Source organism: Rhinolophus sinicus, linkage group LG05, assembly GCF_036562045.2.
Source record: "Rhinolophus sinicus isolate RSC01 linkage group LG05, ASM3656204v1, whole genome shotgun sequence".
In the NCBI taxonomy this organism is placed as follows: Eukaryota; Metazoa; Chordata; class Mammalia; order Chiroptera; family Rhinolophidae; genus Rhinolophus; species Rhinolophus sinicus.
In genome coordinates, this window is record NC_133755.1 from 1,034,855 (window position 1) to 1,056,644 (window position 21,790).

A 21,790-nucleotide genomic window follows, 5' to 3' on the forward strand; every position below is an offset into this window, starting at 1 on the left:
ATTATTTTCTTAAGCGAAGTAAGTCAGACAGACAAAGGTGCCTCTTTCTTGACGATGACTTCTGTGAGGCCCAGGGTTTGTCTGTCCCACTTAACTTCTTTTTAGAATCAGCATGGTGACACTTCTAAGCTTGGACAAGGGGAGGTCAAAGGCTCCTCAGCTGAGTGACTCTGAGACCATGTGCCTCCCCAAATTCTATATCCCAAATTCCTCCTCACATCATCTTAGTTCCTGCTGTAGTGGAAGGAACACTTGAGGAAAAGGGAAAACTTCCCCTTTCCAGGACTTCAATTTAACTTCCCTCCCAGCACTACCATCGATTGCTTTAAGAGCTAGGAGTCTGAGTTTTCAAGGGTCCTTCTCAGTTGCTTGAATTCAAGTGGCAGATACACAACTATTTATTTTTTAAGTGGTAGCAAATGGTCCAAATGAGATAGAACACACTTAGCGCGTAAGTAGATGAAGGAAAACAAAGTGTGTGGGAGGCCCAGGTTCTCAGATTGGAGCCTGGACTTCTGATTTATGAAATTTTTATTTAGCCAGTTTAGAGATAACATCACTTTACAGGAAGTCCCCCCGCGGTTCAGGGAAACAGGGTACATGCGCTCATTCACACGTCCGAAGCACCTGGGAACTGCTTACTATGCAAGGACAACACACCTGTTTCCAACGTCAAGGTACATGGCATGGTACATGCCAAAATTACGTGGTTACCACTCTTGGGTAAATAATTTCACATTGAATCAGGACATGAAATCTGGGACCTGCAAGGTACCCACAAAAGATGCTGTACTGGCCATGCCTCAGCCATAGAGAAGGGGCCACGTCAGTCTCCCCCACCAGTCCCTTTTCACATCAACAGAGTGACTGGGCACCAACCATGTCCCATGTTTGGACAGGAATCAACACTCATGAGGAGCAGCATTCTACAGCCTCAGAGGGGAGGCTACACGGTTCCATGAACAATTACAAATGCAAGGTAGGCCATGACGAGGGCCTTAAGACATGTGTTGTGAAGGTTCAGGGGGGAGGGCTGGATTGCCTCTGGAAGGAATTAGAAGGGCTGGTGGAAAGCACACTTACACCAGCCTGCAGAGGGTGCCCAGTGCACGCAGGGTGGGACATGGCAGTCGGAGGGGATGGTGTGAACGACCCGAGCACAGTGAATAGGGGACAGTCACTTTGTCACTGCACTGACAGTCTGCAATGGACGGGACAGTGTTTGAGGATTACCTCAGATGGTATGGTGAGATGTTTGGGTTTAAGTCTGCTGGAAACAGGAAGTCCCTGGTGTTGTGTGAGCACAAAAATGTCAAAGCTGAAAACAGAACGTAGAGTGTGTGGGTGTGGTGGGAAGCGTGCATGTGTCTGTGTGTGGGGGGCGGCACTCAGGGCTACTGTAAGTGTCCAGGACAAAGATAACGACAGTCTGCTCAGCAGCAGCGGCGGGGGGTGGGTGGGGGGAGCTGGAACAGTTGGGAGAGCTATTTTAGAGACAGAATTGGCAGGAAGTAGCCACTGATTGGCCGCCAGATTAATTATCCCGAAGAATAGCTCTGGCCTTGTCACTCAACCACATAAAAACCTTCCAGAACGTCCCATTATCTGGAGAAGAAAGTCGTAATCTCATCACGCGTAAGCACTTGTAAGTGTGACACTCACGACCCGCCACGACCTGCCCGGCCTGTGCCTCAGGCCTGGTCCCTGCCAACCACGCCTCTGTGAGTGCTGTGCGCGCATCAGAAACAGTCTGTACACCGTGCCCTGAACGCCACGAGTCTCCTTCGCTAGGAGCTTTCTCACCTTATTTTCCCTGCCTGGATTCCTCCCCACCCACCCCACCCACCTCTGTAATTATCTGTTGAAATCCTACTTTTCCTTCAAGGATTGTCTCAAACACAAACTTTTTCATGTCGTCTCCACTCTAGTTCTGCTTGACACAGGCTCTCCCTCCTCGGAGAAAACCATAACGTTTAATTTATAGTTCCTCACCACTTGTATCAAATCCTAAACCACATTGCAGTCATTTAAAATTTGTCTTTTCTTCCCTATTGGTCTACAAAATTTCTGAGGCCAGAGGGTAGATCTGACTCATTTTCGTAGAACCCACAGCATCTGATAAAGAGTTGTTGAAAGAGTGGGTGACAATAATTACATAAAGAACTTTCAGCTGGAAGGGGCCTCACAGAAAAAAATTCTTCTACCTATAGCCAAAGAACAGAAATAAGCAAATAAACAAACAGAAGATAGAGGCACCTTGTGACGGCCACCAACCTGTGGACATAACACACCCACTGGGTCAAACCTGAGTTGTTGCTGTGTTATCTCATAGCCCCTGCTAGCACCTCTGCGCGCTCAGCTGTCACTTTCGGTATCTCCAGACCCCCGATCTGAACGTGGGCTGGTAGGATCTGATTTCAAGACCATAGACGAGAAGTGAGGAACTTAAGGTTTTCACAGCCAAGATCTCACAAGAATCAGAAGAGGCAGCTGGCGGCACAAACCCCCGCTGACGGGCTGTGAGCACCAACACATCTACACACTGCAGTCACATCACACACAAGCTCGTGTTCAACCTGTATTGATGTGTCCAGACAAGGACGTGGCCGAGTCGCCTGGATCCTGTCACTGGTCTGCCTCACCCAATAAGCACCCTCCTTACGTGACATGGAAAGGGCTCGCACGGTGTGACACGCACGACGAAGCTGATGTCAGGTGAGTCTAAGTGAGAGCCCTGGAAATGCCTTCCTCTGTGTAGACGAAGCCCCAGACGGTACGACCTGGACAGTGAGGTCAAGACTGCTGGGTCACACAGCCAGGGAGGCCGCCCTCTGGCTGCAGTCAGAGTGAGTCGAGGCTCTGGAGTGGTGTGTGCTCAGAGGCCCCCACTCCGGCCAGTTCTGTCTCCTGGACAGGGAGCAGCACCAATGGGGAAGCATAAGCCCCGTGTCCCCATCAGAAGAAGTCCAGTGCAATTAAACACACGGGGTGTGTCTCCCAAGCTGCAGGTGTTGACAGCTCCTTTAAGGTGCCGTGCTGTAGGACTGGAGAGCAGACACACTCTCCTGAAAAGGCTGGCCTCTCTGCGATCACTTAACCCAGTGAGCCTTTCTGAACCTCCAAAATGCCGTGTGCAGCAGTGTCAGTGGTGAATGGGTTTGCTCCAGCCGCATCTCCAGGCAGCAGTGAAGCCCTCAGGTGAGCCCATGTCTGAGCCTGCGATGTGTGTGACTAATGGCATGCAAGCACAGGACTGTAGGATCCAAGTGCGTGCGTGGAAACAAGCTGATGTACTGACGGCAGTGAGCGGCTCTGCAAGAGCCAAGCACTGCCGGAGATGCCGCCTGACCCACCGGGTTTTGGAAGGCCTGCTCCCACTTTTGTTTGGATCCAGACTGTTCACTTTCCCCTGCTTCTGTCTTTGCTTTCTGACTGGGTTGCTTCCTCTCCTTGACACTGAGAACTAGAACAACAGCCTGGTCTCCCCCCTCTTCCTTCCCCCAGGATTGTAGCTCTTCTGAGGCCTAGTAAGGATTTTCACTATCAGTAGCTTTTTGATAGTTTCATCCCATTACCCATTCTTCCTATTTTTAGATCCTGTAGTGATAGAGACAAAGCCTGTATTCTGTTAGCCAAGGACAGAAGGAAACGTGTTCGTTGTGTCAAGGGCATTTCACCCAAGCTCCGTGGAAGGCTTGGCAGGACGTGTGGGACACTGCGAAGTGGGGTAAGGGGAACCTGCGGTCACAGCAGGCTGAGAGGAAGGAGAGGCGATGAGAAGAGTGGCAGAGAGAGAAGAGCATTCTGCACTACTTGGTGCATTAGCTAATGGTGGAGGGGCCATTGTTTGCAAAGAATGAATGAACCAGAGGAAACACATGGTGGTGGCTGGGGCATTGAGAAGAAAAACGAAAGAATGGATTAGTAATAAACTTGGAACTTAACTTGAGAAATTACTTATATTTTTACGTCAGTAAAATATAATCATAAATAATGATGCATTACTTATACATAATTACTTTCAGGGCAGACACGTACGAAGGGTTTATAGTCTACTTTTGCCGTCTTCAACACAGCAATGAAGAAAAGGTGAGGGAGTAGTAGTTTTTTTAATCATTGTCTTTGGCACAGCAACAATATTTGTATAAAAAACAAAACTGATAAAACTCAGCACATTATTTTCCAAAAATCTCAGTTGATACGGAAATGAAACTGGAAATCAAGTGCCGTCGATGGCTCGCAGGCCATTTGCACATGGCCTTGGCTGCACTAGCTGTCTTCACTGCTGGGAGACGCTTACAGCAGTCACGTCAGCGTGAACTCTCTGGGGAGGGCCTGTAGCTCGGCAGAAATAATGCCGAGCTAATTTCAGTGGGATCTGAAAGCAGACAAAAAAAATCTGACATTCAGAATAAGGCTGATGTAAGCATGTTTTAGGTTTATAAATTTGTTTAAAATAAATTTGGGGGGCAAGTTAGGAATTGTGTGAGAAGCTGGAAGGCTGGACTTCTTTCCTCTAAGAGCCAATGTGGGAAAAGACCCTAACAGACATCACAGCAGGTCTCACAGCGACCTGTGGAACGGGGAAGACGCGTTTACTGCCGTGGAAGGACAGAGGGGTATGGGTTCTTAACACAGTTTTGAACAAAATAAATGAGAAGTAGTATTTGTATTTTTACTTTTAGAGAGAGTGTACATTCTCTGAGCCACGTTTAAACTCGATCTTACATAGAAGGGTGAGCTATTATGCATTGCAGAGCCATAATGAAGCCGGAACTGAGTGGCTGATTTATCATCATACAGAATTTCATAAACATGCTTGGGCTCAGCCCCCTCTGGGTCACAGAGCTCATCATATGTTTAGCTCTCTAATACCCCTCTCTCTGGGGAAAAAAAAAGACAATCTGCTACTGGCATGTAAAGATTTCCAGAGCAAAGAAGAAATGCCTGTTCCTATTATTTTCTTACATATTTTAAACTGTTTCATGCGAACTCTTATGAAATTATTGTTGAATACCACAAGAGTAAATGTCTTTAATATTTGTGTGAATCATCCCATAATAACACTATAACCCTAGATTGTCATCATTAGATCATAAAAGGAAATGACATGTATTTTGGAAAACTCTTTTAAAAGCAAACTGTTAATAGTTTCCAAAATGGAACCACTACCCACCTATCTACATGCACAAGTCCCCAGAGGCCACTAGAAGTTGTGCACAGGCCATGGGCGACAGAATAAGCAATCCCATACTGTCAAATGTCACTTGATAATGACGATTCAGAACATCACGTTATTTACTTACTAATGTAACACTTACTATGGTTATATTAATATAGAGTGCCTTCTCTTTCTCCTCACATGTCTGAATTAACTAATTTTCAAGGATAGGTCAGATCGTACCTGCTTCCAATGGCCTCCTGCCCTATAGGAACCACACGTCCCTTCGTATTCTTATCACACATACTCTGCACGATGAGAGCAGGCAACCACCCAAGAACACACAATGCTTTTTCTGGTGCCTTGACTGCCCACGAGATCTTTTCATTTGTTTGTTGCTTCGTACATTCCCATGTTCACAACTAGATTTTCAGTTCCTACAGGCAAGGGGGGTGTGTCACACCCAGCTGAACACTTTTCCCACAGACATTCCATACGTAAAGTGCTGGGTCATCTTAACAACCGTAGTCATCAACCAAAGCAAGCACCAAATTTTAGACACGGAGCGTCACCAATTTCATTCTCACTCAATAACTTTCATTTGGGGGGCTGGTTTTCTTAGACAGCACGCTACATCTTCAATGACCTATATATCTTCAGCAGGCAGGCTGCTTTGTCTTCTTGTGATGATGGAGATAATAAAAGTACCTTCAGTCCTATAAATTCCTGTGGGCTTTACAGGATACAATCCGTGAGTAATGCCCTCAATGTAGTGTGTTTGTTAACTAGGTATTGTGTGTTACTATTTTTGCTATCATGGTGTTATCCTGACAGTCTACCCTCATTGGTTTCTTAATATAATATATAAGTAGTTTGTATAAAAGAGAATGAGGATACTTGTCACTTAATGTTACCGAACTTTTGATCTTCCAAAAGTAGGATTTTACAAACTGGTCCATCTTTACAACCCATTTTCAATTAGAATTAGAAATAGCCAAATTGAATGTCTTAAGTGTACTCGTATCTTTTATTGTCTGTGAGTGTCCTCTCTTTTTCATCTTTTCCCTGCACTTTTCACTCTTTCATTTCTGTCTTCCCATTACCCCGGTGGGTGCACACTGTTACCTTTCTCTTATCACCCCTCTCCACTGCTTTTGCTGTGAAAGCACTTCCCAGTACCTAAAAGTTTCACGTTTGGCATTTTGAGCTCTTCAAAGAGTTGATTGTTTTATGAAATAACACATCTTCATTTACATTTTCCCAAAGGTGCATCCTTGCCACCAGCAACCTGGAAAGGCCTCTGGGACTCAGGTGAGAAGCCTGTGTCTCAGGTGTTCACAGAGAGATGCCCAACCTCACCCGTGGACTTGACTTCTCTGTCTTACTTCCCTTCCACACGATGGGCTAACATTCTTCTCTACGGGGATAATTTGAGGACAGTATTCACTTCGCCCTTTTGAAATGAAGAAGAGCACGTACCACTGGTTAGTGTGGAAAAAACTCGGTGGTTATTTGTACCCACGCGATCTTGTTTGTCATTTTGGGTGCTTTTATACCAGAAGTGGAACATGCATTGCATAATGGATTTTAACTACTAAAAATTTTATCCACTAGAACTTTCTATTAATGTTTCAGAGCCTGGCTGTTATTACTATCTAAAGACTGCTTCCTGAAGAGAAGGTGAAACAAAGCCAGTGGGGCTATTTCTTTAAGCATCAAGCTTACTGATACCAGTTACATACACTCCATCTGCCTCCTTCATGGTGGTTGAGAAGATCTGCTATAATCAGACTGAGTCGACAAACGAAGCAGCCGTACTAGAGCCATCACAGCACACAGAGTTTTGTGAATTCTACAGGATAACTCACCCACTGTAGTTGCCATAATAGAATATTTGCCTAAAGTAAACTAAAACGAGAGTCACAAAATTGATAAAATCAAAAGAGAAAAGAGTTTAAGGGAAAGTTACTTTTCGGCTACACGTTAGTTTCACACAACTAGGTGACCAAGAAACCTTGGATTAGATGAATTCCTTGTCACTTCAGTTGCCCTTAGAGATACTGGATTAGACCCATAATCAAAAGTAGCACCTCCTCTAAATTCTGCAGGCTGTTGGTGTCAGGCCTGCCTCCCGCTCTTCTCTGCAGAACAACCCCAAACAAAGAGCCCCCAGCAGGGAGGGCACTGCCCACAGCATGGAGCCCCACCAGTGCACAGTAACAGCTGTGCAGGGCAGGGCTCCATGGAATGGCAGGCACAGAGTCATCTAACGTGAGAACCAGGAGGAGAAATTATGGAGCTCGGTCCCTCAATCAAGCCGGGACCCTGAGACACGGAGAGCTGAGGTGGCTCCCTCAGTCACGCCCCAATTGTAAGGCGAGCTGAGTGAAGATGAGCACCCTTCCACCCAGAACACTTTCACGTGGGTGCCCTGGCACTGTCTGTTAGCTGTGGATGAAGAATAAATGAAACAGACCGAAACAAGGAGAAGATGACTAAAATGTGCACTATTACGTGAAAACCCCCTTCGGAGGTTGACAAGAAAGAGCTGGCGCCCAGCAGTCGTCATTTCTAACATGCGAGGGGTTACTCGGAAACCACAGCTCACGTGCCGCGTATCTGACGTAAGCAAACCAGGCAGTGTTTCTGGCTCTGGAAGAGCCCCCCAAGTCAGCAAAAGGACTCAGCATGCTGTTCCGGTCTTGTCCTGCATAACTGAGCACTCAGGAGCAGGCACGAGCAGGAAAGCGAATGCAGGCTGTAAAGGGAGTCAGTGGGGCCATGTGGGCACGTCCCCCGGCCAGGGGCACTGACGTGGGAGGAAGGGCAGGAGACAGGCCGAGGTGTGGAGGTGCTGCACTGCCCACATCACCCATTTCCTACTGCCCAGGGCCCAGTCAGCCTCCCTAAGACCTCAGTAAGACTCTGAAGCTAAAACGAATGACTCCGTCAGCATGTGCTGGCTTTTGAATGCGTAAAGCACCAAACAGAAAATATCACTGGCTGCACTTCTCCTCATGATGTTCTGGGTGGGTGGTGAGATCCACGACTTGGAGTGTTTACCCCAGGTTGAGTATTTTCCAACTTATTCAAAGTGTAACATCCATGAAATGTTACATATTAAAAATGAGAAGTTACCTGGAACCTCACACGTTTTGTGGTCTTCCCCATCTGACCCCTTGGGTCAGATACTGTTTTGATCATTAAGTTTAAAACTAGATGAACAGGTGGCAGAGCCTAACTGTAAACAGGTGTGTTAACGTATCCCTCAAGGACAGACACAGAATTTCTTGGCTTGTACTGTGGATGTAGGTCTCTTAGGGAAAAGGATTGTTTTTGAGCTAACAAAAACCCAGTAACAGCACATTAGCTACAAAAAAAAAAAAAAAAAAGGAAAACATTTGGACCATTCTTGTTCTCAGGGCGATGAAAGGAACCATAAAAGATATTGGTAGATTCAAAATACAAATGCCATGGAAAATTCCAAGATTGATTCAATACCAAATGTGCCATATGAACCAAAGAACACAAAATATTAAATTTGTCTGAAATTTATCTGAGCAAACTGTTAAGGTTTTCTTTCCTTTTTTATACAAGTACCTAGTATCAACCAGCACTTTTTACTTTATGAAACCTCAGACTTTCATTGTTAAGCAAAGACAGGCAGCTTTTTGATGCCTGAACTACTTAAATTTCCAGACACCGAGAGAATATAAAATGCTAATTATGATCTAACTTTTACAGGATTTAGTTGCAAAATTCTTAGTTCTAAATAGTTATGTCTGTTCAGGCAGGTCTGACTCCATGGAAATGTGGCAGAGGCATCAGGATAGTGTGAAATGCATGAGCAGTTTCTAGTCTGAATTCTCCTCTCCTCTTTCCTCTGATGGGCCCCAGCCAATGGTGAGTCTGTGGATAATGCTGTGGCCGCCCCTGTTAGCTGCCTGCATCGAGGGCAGCTGCTGATGTCACAGAGCAGTCAGAGGGGGTGAGTGGGACCCAGGGCTTCTTCCTGTTTGCTTGGGAGGCTGGCTCCTAGGATCGATCGAAGGCTTAGCCATGTCGTCCTCAAATGTTCTGTTGTGGGTCTCTCCGGGATCAACAGCTTTGAAATTTCCAGAAATTGCAAAACAGACACCTGACATTTACTAACACTCCTTCCTCATAGTAACGTTTTGTTTACTGTTTCATGCATTCTCGGGTACACAGCCTTGTTTCAGTTGCAAATGCATAAGGGGACGGCAAACGTGTACGTACAGAAACCATGAATGAATGAGGGGCCACTATCAGAAGCCTCAAAAGTTGGAAACTTCAGCTCTAGGTTCTGTAAGAAGGTGATAAACACAAATCATATATTTCATTAATTGGAGAAATATGAGTATATAATGCCATGTAATTAAGAGCTAACTTTCAGAATGATCACCTGGATCCCCACAGTATTAATCACTCAAGAAAGGGACCTCGATGTTTACACTACTCATATGAAGTCAGAAATAGTTTAATCTATTTCCAAATGTATGCGAGGACAAGTAGGTCTAGAGGAATTTGTCAGTGCCCTTTATCAGAAATAAATATATATTTTAAAATAAATATATACTTATATACAATCCATGAATATATATAACATAACACGTTATATGTGTATAACATCTAAAATATTAACTATATTACATATGTATTTATTTATAGATTATATGTACATATATAGTGATTATATGTGGATATATATACATCCTGACTCATTGTGGGTCAAAAATTGTTGTCAGTTCTGTGTCGTTTGGCCCTGCACACTGCAGGTGCTCAGGGCATGCACGCTCTGTGACATGTCCACTTAACATGCTACGAGTGGAGGAGCGCTGAGTTTAGGAAGCCATGCCTTTAATTTTCGTTACTGACTTTGATATTTTTTATTCTAAGAGAAGATGGTGAGGGGCGCCCCTGGGCTTCCTGTCACTGTTACTGCCTCCAGCCAAGCTGTTACCAAACTCTTCTAAAAGGCACAATCCAAACATAATTAATAAATCTGCAAGTAGGATCCCAGGGTAGGAGAACAAAAGAGAGAATCACAACGCAGCAGCTGAGATGCCCACGGAGGAGGCATGCCCCTGATCTTGAACCCTGAGTGGTCCCGGACCCGCAGTGGTCGAAGCTTCTTCGGTACGGTAGGCTTGGGGAAGTGCTCATGGCACGTGAGGGTGGGCAGGGTTAAGTTTCTAACATGACACTGGCCACAGCAACACTACAATGAGGCCTACAGTGATATCCCTCTGCTAATATACTCCACGCCCTGAAAAGAGCCAGTGAAGAAAGGAATTTCCCTTCAGAAAAAATAAAAAGCAAGAACAAAACCAGTTACTCTTGAAGATAAACTGCACAGCCCTATTCTGGCAAGTACCACCATTCGCTCCCAACTACCGGACCTGAGGCCAAACCCAGATCCAAATCCAGAAAATGTAAACAGCTATTACCTATCACACTGACCACCGAGGAAGAAGCACAGCACAACCTCATACATCCAGTGGCCCTACACGGCCAGAGTGCAGGCGATGTGCTTTATGCAGGAAGCCAGGTCATCTGGATGGAGCTGCCACCACGGCCACGTGCACGTGCCCCAGGATAATTTCATCCGTGCTGCCCTTTAGCCTTGTAATGATTCCCCCTTTCCTGCAACTGGTGATGAGCCATACTTTCCTGACCAGACGAAAAAACAGCTGGGTGGATGCCAAAGGACCACACATCCGTGGTCTTCCATCCCTTTTTAATCAACTTCCTAATTTAAAAAATGCCACGCTGGCATGAGGTATGAAGGGAATAGGCTTGGGGTATTTCACAAAATTGCATCCCCTAATCCTGGGCTTGTTGAGAATCTGTGCTCTTACAGCTGTTTATGACTTTTCCTGGTGCAGATAGAATCAATTTGCTTGCGCCCGGCCCTCAAGATGTATTAAATTTATCCTGAAGGAAACTGGTTTCTGAAAAGCTCTTGCCCACACGCATCAGGCAGGCGGGCGTTTCAGGGAACCAGAGGGCCCACTGGCAGATGTAGCATCGACTTCTGAGTGTTCACAACCTAGCAGACAGCTCCAGAGCAGACCTGATTTGATGGCTCTCTATGGGGTGCCATGCAGACTCGATTATTTCCACAGCCAGTCTGGCTAGCATTGTTCCATGGCGACAGTGCTCTGTGCTCCCAGCTTCTGTTCAGATGGCATAGGCTGGTGGGATACACGTACCAGGGTGGGGAGACAGGGACAGACGTAAAGCCAGTCCCTAAAATCTGTCTGCCAGTTTCAGGGTTGAGTGACCTGGTCGCCTCTGGAATCAAGAGGTAAGGCTGACTCTCAACAAACGGTTCTGTCGGGTGCCCTTAAAACACACTGAGTCTAGGCTGAGATAACAGCATGAAGACCCTACCCAACACAGGGTTTCAGCTAGAAGCCCCCTACTGAAAATCTCTGTCATGTGCTAAAAAGAGCCCCCTCCCCCATAACTCACAAATCCACGAGTTGTCTGATTTGGAGACCTAAGACTGACATTCCACACTTAAAAATATCTCAAGCATATGTCCAATAATCTTGAGGTAATTTTCTTTAAAACAATTTGAGTGCACTAGCTAAGCAATCAGACTTTAGTCAGAGCAGTCAGTATGTAATATTGAGTCATGAAGTTCCTTTCAACGATATTAATGAGTGCACAAATGTAGCAAAGGCAGGTTTACATGCTACACATATTAAGCCAATGGCTGAAACATCGTCAGCTCACACACAACACTTTCACTTGGCATCTTAAAAACACATGTATACATGCACTCACAAAACCTTTGGAGACATTAATTGTAGTCCTCCCAATAGCGCAAAAATACATCATAGTACAGCATTTTAAAGAAACAAGTTCAAGTGACCTTTGGAAAGACAAATGTTTACACCCATCTTCATTCACAATCAGCGGGCAGTCTGCTGAGGAATGACACACCATGGCACACAGACCTTCCTGAAATGGAAGCTTCCCGTCTGCCCACTGCCCTTCCCCAGTGAAACCGAACAGTGCCTGATTTCAGACGATACTTTGGCATCTCACTGATTGCCTACAAAAATTTGCTATGAAAGTCTGCTTTATTTTCCTTTCCCAAGTTGAGCTTGAACCTTAGAGCTCAACCTAAAAAAAAAAAAAAAAAAAAAAGAAAAAAAAAAAAGAATGAAATTCCCTTAGAAATCATATTTTCAGTCAGGTAGACATCACCATATTTGTAACTCTGGGAACTTTCATTGTCTTTGAAAGCAACCCCTTCTCAACTCAATAGTGCCTGAGAGCTAATGTGACAGATAGTGGCATAAAGTAACTCTGTCAAGTGGAAACTAATGTGACATAATTTTGGCCCTTAAAAAATAAGCTGGGCTATACCTCTGAGAGGCAGCCAGGCACAAAGAGAGCCTGTGGTAGGTAACAGACCAGTGTTCCCTCCTCTTGTAGCCTCGCAGTGAGGCTAAAACAGCGCTGATATTTTGTCCCGAGAAAGTTATGACCCACCAGAAAACTAAGAGGAGTTATTTTAATCTTAGAAAGCTTGGCTCAACTCTGAAATGAAAGACAGTAACGGAAAACTCATGGCAATATTACTTGTCTCTCGGTACAGCTCGTGAATCTCTTTGAGAATATTTTGGTACTTAATATTGTTTGGGTTAAAAAAATCTCAATTGTTTTCTTATTCTAGTTTACCAGCAAATTTTAAAATAAAATAAAATTGGCTATATATATGTACATATAGGCACTGATATAAAAATAAAGAATTCACCTATTGTGCAAAAAAGAAAAAAAGCTCAGTGTGAGTGCTCAGAAACTTGAAATATGAGGGGGGAAATTATCAAAACTAAAGTGTCAAAAGCTTCATATGAAGGATTAATATGTTTTCCAATATCTTGTGTTTGAGATTTAGGTCTATTGAAGGTAGGTTTCTTTCTTTTGTTTTGTTTTCTTTTTTTCCTTTTGTGGAAAGGCCTAGTTTTTTTACAAACAGAAGAAATGACCCTCCAAAGTTGTGTTTTCTGTCAAATATTCACTGTCATTGTGTAAAGCCAACAGCTAAAGTAAACCAACTCTTTAAAAAGCCTAAAAATAAAAGTCCACCAAAATCATTAAGTGACCTAAAATATTCAGGAGACTATAAACTGTATTAGAGAATAATAATTTATATTTGAGTTCTACCTTAAAAGCAGATGAAATAATTAGGTCAGTTAAAATGAAACCCTCACCTTTTAAGGAGAGTAGGAATTACGAGACCAGGATAGATTTATTTATCAGTGAATTCCCTGAGATGGAAGTATATTAACTAAATATTAAATAACCCATATTGCACTAGTACAGTCACAGAATTATATAAGAAATGTGTATCACTGATGACAATAGAAAATTAGCATTCCAGCAGGCTTTATACTTACTTTCCAACTCAGGGGACTGATTTGTACAAAATAGTCTCCATTTTTCTGACATGAACTGACAGTACCTGAGCTTGTGCTCATTTTTATATTTCCTATCTGGGGTCCTACAGATCAATGGGAACGTCAGTTCAATTTTCATAATCTCTTGTAAGTTGCTGGTTAAATCAGCCAAAATCTTCCTCCAGCTAGGAAAAATATATACCAGTCAAAACTAATTATGTCTGGTCTTTCATTGAAACAACACTTGCTAATTTTACTGGTCTGGATACACTGCTCCAGAAAATATTAATTAAACACAGTGAATAATGGCTGCTGTAAATTTCTGAAAACAATCATCTCTAAACAGTTCATTTCCCCTTCAGACACCGGCGCAGGAAGATGGATGAAGCACTGCCCCAAACCAGCAGCAGACGACTATTCTTTTGTTACTGACCATTCGGAGTGGAACTTTGCTGCACTTTAAGGAGTGGAGCTAAGGCTTCGGGAACAACAAGAGGAACGGGACACATTTATCTGGTGGCAACAGCAAAACAAAGTCGTGGGTGTGAAGTGCGGGAGGCTGCAGCCGGCTGGCTCAGCTGGGCCAGCTCCCGGCAGCCGTCCTTCCCCCAGCAGCCACCCTGCCTTCCATCTTGGGGACTCACCCAGGAAATGCTCCAACCTGCTCCACGACCACAAAACTCTTCTGGTGCTTTCCAACGCCCACCATTTGTTCTCCATTCATCCAATCAACTTCCCAGGGCACATCTTCTCTCTACTGGCGCTCAGACACCGGGCCACTTCTCATCTGTATGCTAATTATTTTGCCACATGGACAAAAGTAATAATGCTTTCCGACAGGAAACTAACAGGCCCGAAGTCGAGGATGGAAATTAATAAGTTGACACCACTAAACGACAGGGAAGATGGGCATGCGTGCTGGAGACAGAGGAGCCTTCACTGACAGGCAGCCGCCGAGGTGGGCTGTGCGCCCGCCGCCCCGCGTGCAGCAGGCAGGGCTCCCTGGGAGACCACGTCGCTGCAGAAAGACACCAGTAGCACACGGCTGACTTACCCTGTCTCAGGCTGCATCCTTTAAGCTCTACAAAACACATCCATATCCCCGAATCCTAGTCTGGGGGGGCTTCGTCGCTGAGCTAGATCTTTTCCAAGGTAGAGCTGTGGATTCCACCGGCAATTTCTAACCCTCCTGTCTAGTAGGCTTGCAGCCCCGTCAGGCAGGAGTGGGGATGCATGCTGTATGATTCTTACATTGTACCACAGGCCCCTAAACCTCTACAGCTCAATGTGTATCATGTGCAGTGCCGTATTTAATGTAATAGATGAGAATGAGAAATGCCAAAGGCAGGCTGCTAACAGCTACCGGCCAGGCAGCATGTCTAAAAATACCCCCATCCCTGACGCTGTGGTAAAGTCATTCCCCGGCCAAAGAAACCTCACAGTCAGCTGCACCTGCAGCGTTTTCCCTGGTACTACTGCTTAGCTCCGGAACAAAACAAAAAGAGGTTCCAAAAGGCGCCCAGCCACTTTTCCAAGAGGAGAGCAGTTACCCAAGAGTTAACGCCAGCTGACTCTTAAAGTCTGTTCTGCTTCCCTATGAGCTTCTTGTCTCATTTTCTTTTAAAACAAAAGACATAGAACTATTTCTCTAAGAAAGTTAAAGCATTATCAACCTTTTAGTATTGTTTGGAGAAAAAAATATCAGAAAGTTTTCTCTCAACAGGCAAGACCAAATTAGATTTCAAAAATACAAAAGGCAACATAGATCTAGGACTTTCATTAGCGTTTTTCCGGTTAAAAAGAAGTGCCAATTTTATAAATGGCTTCTTGAGGCAAGCAATGACTGTTTTACTCCCATGGTAACTACACCTCGCACTCTGCAAACCTCTCTCTTATAACACTCACCACCATGAACGACCACATGAAATCATACAGGCTACTTAGCACCTCCCACCCCTCCCCCTGGACACGAGCCTCGAATACACAGACTCCTGTTTAATAACAACTCCAGGCGGCACGCAGACACATCGGTGCCCACAGTGACGTTACACCGAAGCAGGAGCTCTGTGGGAGACAGTCCAGTGCTGGCTCATCTGGACACCAAACCACGCAATTTTAAGAAGTGCTATAATTTGTCATCAAATAAGAGCTGAAGACAGGTAGTCAAGGAAACAACTATGTGTTGAAGTACTCAAGAGGTCAGGTGAAATCATTTGGAAGACAGAAATGGCAACAACCAGAGAAATCCCATGCAACATTTAAAGAAAAGGAAGAGGTACCTTTATGTGGATGACGAGGTGGCCGTCAGGCCACCAGTTCCGCAGTCTGTCCCTGCACACATGCAGGGCTATTCCTGCCACGCAGAAACCCTCGCACGTGTTGATCACCTCTCCCCACACACTGCCACTCCATTCGTCCCCATGCTCCAGAGGCGTCACTCTGTCAGCCCCCTGTGTCCAGGCTGAGCCTCGGGCAGAGCAGCAGCGGTGACAAACCACTGCGGCCTCTCCACAGCACAGAACATTGGCTGTGCTGTCCGTGGGGGCAACAGCACGGGAGTCCCCTGTCACCAGGGACGCCTTCCTCTGGCTTTCAGAGGTGGTTCCTCCAAATCCCGAGACTCTTGCCTGACGTGCCGAGACCAGACATCCTGGTTACTACAGAGGTGACAATCCCTTCTCATCCAGCTCTGCTGGCTGTCACTGCGGTCTGAGAGCAGCAACACTCTCAGAGACTGTTCTGTACCATTCCATCTTCTCACAGCACAATACCCCTTACACTTAAACCAAAAGATTTTCCTCTCCCTCCCAACTTCTCCAATAATTGCCACGTGGGGAGTAGGGATTTTCTTTAAAGAGATACATTTTACGAAAAATTTCTAACAGAACAGCCCAATCTAGCAGTGCTTCTCAGTAGTTGCTCACATAATAAATAAGCATTTGTGCATTCTTTCTAGTTTTATAACGCCTGGCTTACATTTTCCCTGCCATCTCCGATTACCTCCACAGTCACCCTGAGGCCTCATTATGATGTCAAAGCTTAAAACAGCATCATTGTGAAAACAGGCACAGAAAACTCATCGTGTGTGCTGAACAATGCAGGTGTGAGGGACACGGAGAGGAGGGAGGCGAAAAGGGACAAACAACAGAGTTAAAGCGAGAGGACTGAAGAGACAGGCAGGGAGCGAGGGAGGAAGGAGAGAGGAGGGAGGGAGGCAGGGAGAAAGGGAAGAAGAGAGGGAGGGAGAGAGGAAGAAGGGAGGGAGGGAGGGAGGGCACAAAGCACACTTCAAACTGAAACCATGTTGCATTGACACAGACTATTTGATGGAAGAATGCATAGCTGCTACCTTAAAATCATCTGGTATCAGAAAGACCATACAATAAATTACTAAAAAATAGAGTATTTAGCATTATGCCTTATACAATTTATGGTCATTATAGGCAATATTTCTAATTTGTGGGGTACGCCAATTTAAAATATTTAATTTTTAATATCAGCCACACATGATATCTGGATGTGATTTACCCCCCACCATTTCAAAATGAAATTTAAAATAATTAAATATATATATTTATAAATATATCATATTACATATATTTATACATAATATATATATATATATATATATATATATATATATATATATTCCTTAAGCTTGTCATATCTTTTCTCTTTCGTGTAATTTGGCTGTAGACTAATGTAGGTCGAGTGTTGTGGTGAAGATTACAGTGTGATGAAACTTAACTCAGTGAAAAATGTGCTAATCATATTCAAGTTTTTGTTCGAGTTTATCCTCTATTGCTGCTTTCAAAGGAATGTTACATGTTGTTGTTGTTTTTTTGTCCAAAGAAAACACTGATGAAGAGAGCTTTTTCAGAAACTTAAAATAAGAAAATGCAGAATACTATTGCAATCAAATTATGACTCAAAATAATTGGGTAAGAATTTAGCACAACTGAAGATCTCTCTTTTCGAATCTGCCATTCATGTGCTTCCTGGACAGTGCTCTGGGGAGACTTTGCATCAAAGTAGACTTTATGGCAAAGTACTAGATGCAGTTGAAAAACTGGTTATTGATTGGAAATTACAGTCATGGATAGAAGGGGACATCCAGCAGAGCCACACTGCAATGTCAGAGCAGGGTGGTCATTTCCAAAAGGCATCTCTCTAGTCCCTCTTATGCCACTGAATGGGTTTCATAACACAAAATATTTAATAGTACATAAAATTTTAAGTTTTTTGAAGTTAAAAACACAGCTACCAAAATGCATAATAAGTCAAGTATTTTAGATGATATAGTATGTTTTTTAAAACAATACCTCTCCCTCAAATTAGATTGTCTTACAGGTAGAATTGGAAATCTAGTTTACACATGTGACTTTAAACATATTATTTAGGCCACAAAATGAATTTTTCCCAGAAAAGTGATTGCATTTTTTTATCATACATGTGAAGTATTTCTAAGAGAAAATTAACAAATAATCAGATTATTCACTCCAAATTTTTAATTTAAGTATAGTTTAACAAATAGAAAAACTTTAAAAAGCTTTGAAGTTGCAAAATATTTTTATTTTCCCTAATTGATTGAAAGTTGGCATAGAAAACAGACATACAACATGAGACAGTGAAATAATTAGGCATACTCAGCAGTAAGGCGAGAAATACAACATTTACAAGAGAGTGAAAAATAAGTTAGGTGAAAATATGACAGGAACAATGAAAGCTCTACACTGAGGAGGCTCATTCTTGAAAAATACCCCCGTTTCCCTAAAATCACGCTGTCCTGCTTTTATCACCCGAAAGGAAATTGTGTGCTCCTTTAGGGACTTTCGTGCACCACATGTACAGTGTCACAAATTATTGTGCCTTCATCCTTGATCTTAGCTCCTAACACAAATTTGTGAAATTGGCCTGAGTTTGGCTGGAGGATTCAAGTCTAACTCAAGAGAAGTTGAAATTGATGTTCCATGTGTACTTTCTGCCTTACTGGTTCATCTTGATCCTCCGCCTCCTTTTCAAAACCGAAATCTTATTAATTGCATAAATTTCCATTACATAAAGATTTCCCTTTTGAAGAGCATGTCTCCACAGTGTTTACGGTTTTTTCAATCACAAGTACACATATCCAAGTATTTTTAATTAAATCATGTTATGTTTGGAAATTTGGAAAGTAGAGTAAAAATTGTATATGCAAAATAGAGATATGGAGATTGCATGTCTTTTCTGCCACCATCTTCAAAACATCCAATTGTGACCATAAAGGCTGCTCCTACTTCTGCCTCAGCGAGGACAGTCATTAAGGTGATGAAAGTGAGCCATTTTCACATTGCCAGTAAACTAGTAGGAAGTCAGTCACTGCTGAACGGAATTGCTAGCAGCAGCGGACAGCTCCCGGTGCTGAAAGGGAAAGGGAGAGCAGCCTGGCTCACAATAGCTCACTCAGCCAGCCTTTGAAAAATCACAGCAAAACTGAATGAGGTGGCAAGTGCTCAGGCTGAATAGCAGTGTCTGCAGAACAATGGCAGCCAACTCCAAATCCTACTATAATCACATTAATGAGATTAATCAGTGAATTAGCAGCAGTCAAATGTCAGGGAGGCAAGGAAGAAGCCAACCAAGATCGGTAATTAACTTTTTTTGAGGGGGGAGGGGAAAATCAACTGTGCTATCTCCTAGGCTTCTCAGAAGTTGACAATTTTGTTTCACAAATCTAAAGATTATATGTACTGATCAAAAAGCAACAGCATAATTTTACATATTATAATATAGATCCAGGTATCACCTTACTGATGCTTAAAGTGAGGTAACTGTGAATAATCTTCATTAACTATCAGGCTTTTACTGTTGTGAACTTCCTAAGTGTCAGATTAATACTTAAAATGAAATTACTTCTCTAATAGTCGAGCTAAAATATATTTTTAAAATGGCTGATTAAAAAAGGAAGGATTATATAACAGTTGCTATTGCTTGTGTGACGTCTATGACACTGTGGCAAGAGTTTCAAAAAGTGCCATTAAGTAAAAAACTATTATACAAATATATCAACTATGGCCTGTTGACTTTAATAAATTAAATTTATTACTACAGTACAATTTTAAGAATTTTAACCAATTGAATTATTGCACTTGAGGTGACAGAATTATACACTTTCCTTTAGGTCAATTAGAAAAAAAATTAAGTTCCTTTTTTCTACACTGTGTCACTAAATGGCACGTGTAATATACAATCAGTACTTTGGATTCAAAGTTCTTGAGAGGTGAAACTTAAAGAAATGCAATGGAACTGTTTTTCAAAAAGGAATATTGTCAAAAACACTTTTTATTCTTAAAATAATCACATTTTTATCTGTATGGAAGACATGCCTTTACATAACTTTTATAAAATTGAACAATCAGGGACTCCCTGATGTCTGTAAGGGTGGTAGGAAATACTTTTGTCTTGGAAGTTATTTTTGTCCAGTAAAAAATACAAACACAAACAAAAAAAGCTCTTATTATGAAAAATATTTTTACTCTAAGAAATTAAATAACTTAAATTTTATAGGTTACATAGTTTTAGTGGTATAGGAAATTGTCATGAGTAAATTAATATTTAATTCACTATCAGTGCTTTATATTTTGAATGGCTAACTATCACACAAATATTTACATATATATTTATTGCCTCATTCTGATTTACCTTGAAGTTAAAGTTTGCATTTTGAATTTTTAGTTTATTAATTTAAGTCACATTTAAAGACATATCTCTGTTACAAATGAAATACTGTTTCCTTATGATGAACTTCACACATTTAGGTTATAGTTAAAAATCTTCGAGTTTGTCAAATTAAATGATGTAAATCAACTTTCTTATCATTAGGCAAATATCACATTATATTAAGGATATCTAAAGCTTGACCAGCCTTTATAAGAATGGTATGCTTTATTTGTCATGTAAAGTAATCCAATAAAGTCTGTGGGAAGTTTTTGTTTCAGTATCTGAATCTTGTCTAAGTATTAGCCATGCAGCAAGTTTTTACAAACAACATCACGGTGAAGGCATGCAACCTAATACCCCTTTTGCTTTCAAAAGGGACTGCTGTGGCTTTCACACTCTCTAGCCCAGGAGCATTTCAGCTACCAGCCATGCTATAAAAATAACTTGGAAAAGGAGCAAACAATAGGCGATGCAGCATGAGCCCTGAAACTACAGAAAGACAGACCCTGTCCGCTAAGTCCCACAATTAGCCTCACGCAGACCACATACCTCACAACACGACCACAACGCTCGCAAGGCAGACGAGCTCAGTTTTGGTAACTGTGCTGCCCAGATACACATAAAGCAAAGACAAGCCTGTTCCAGCACAGGTTGGCAAGGACGATAAGGAATGTGCCTACCACGCAGACGCAGAAAGGTGGCTTTTTGTCTTCAGTGAGTATTGATATGATACCCCATAGTCCAGGGAGTAAAAAAATTTAAAATACACCCACCAACAATGAGTGAAAAAGCCAGGGGGCTTCAAGAAGACTGCAGGGAAAGCCCTCTCACGGTTTAGTGTGCAGTAGCTTAGGGAAAAAAAATGTCGCCGGGCACGAATGACAAATGCAGCGCACAGGCTCACGGGCCTGAGGGATCTGTTTTACTTCCACACACATCCCCTAACGCACGCACTCCCACTCGTCCTCTCGATACGCTTTTTCTCCACATTTTTTTTCACGAGCTCCAAATCCCCGGCATATGACCTTCTGTTAAATAGATAAAAAAAAAAATTGCTTATCAGTCATGCAAATGAGGCTGAATTCATTTTCCACAACAGATGGCCTCATAGATAATGATGATGGAAGAGAGAAAATTGAATGTGTCTCACAAGGTGGCCATGGCAACCGAGAGCAGAATAATATCAATAATAAGCTCACTGCATAATGAGGTTGTCAATCCCACAAATCAAAGTCTCCAGCTAAATCAGGTATACCACCCCAGCTACTTAGCAGCCCAGGTAAATTAAAAAAAAAATGCATATATATATATATGGCATCTTACAGTGATCATGAAGAAAGCTAGAATTTCAAGCCATTCTATGGAAGTGTGTGTGTGTGTGTGTGTGTGTGTGTGTGTGTGTGTGTGTTGAGGGGGTAGGTGGATAATGAAATGACGATGGGACAATTTTTTTCTTTTCCCTTTCTTTCATTATATTTTCTGTAATGGACTTAGT

At 42.9% G+C, this 21,790-nt stretch overlaps 1 protein-coding gene across 27 annotated transcripts in view; it reads right to left on the bottom strand.

Annotated features, from left to right (window-relative positions):
• Window positions 1–21,216, bottom strand: part of MYT1L (myelin transcription factor 1 like) — a 363,194-nt gene extending 341,978 nt beyond the window's left edge. For 6 of the 27 annotated variants that reach the window (XM_074331620.1, XM_074331619.1, XM_074331630.1 and 3 more), the window contains exon 1: window positions 14,651–14,896. The gene's annotated coding sequence lies outside the window, so the exon portion shown is untranslated. The other 21 variants (XM_074331624.1, XM_074331629.1, XM_019752014.2 and 18 more) reach the window with 13 other exon arrangements.
• Window positions 21,217–21,790: the final 574 nt, after the last annotated feature.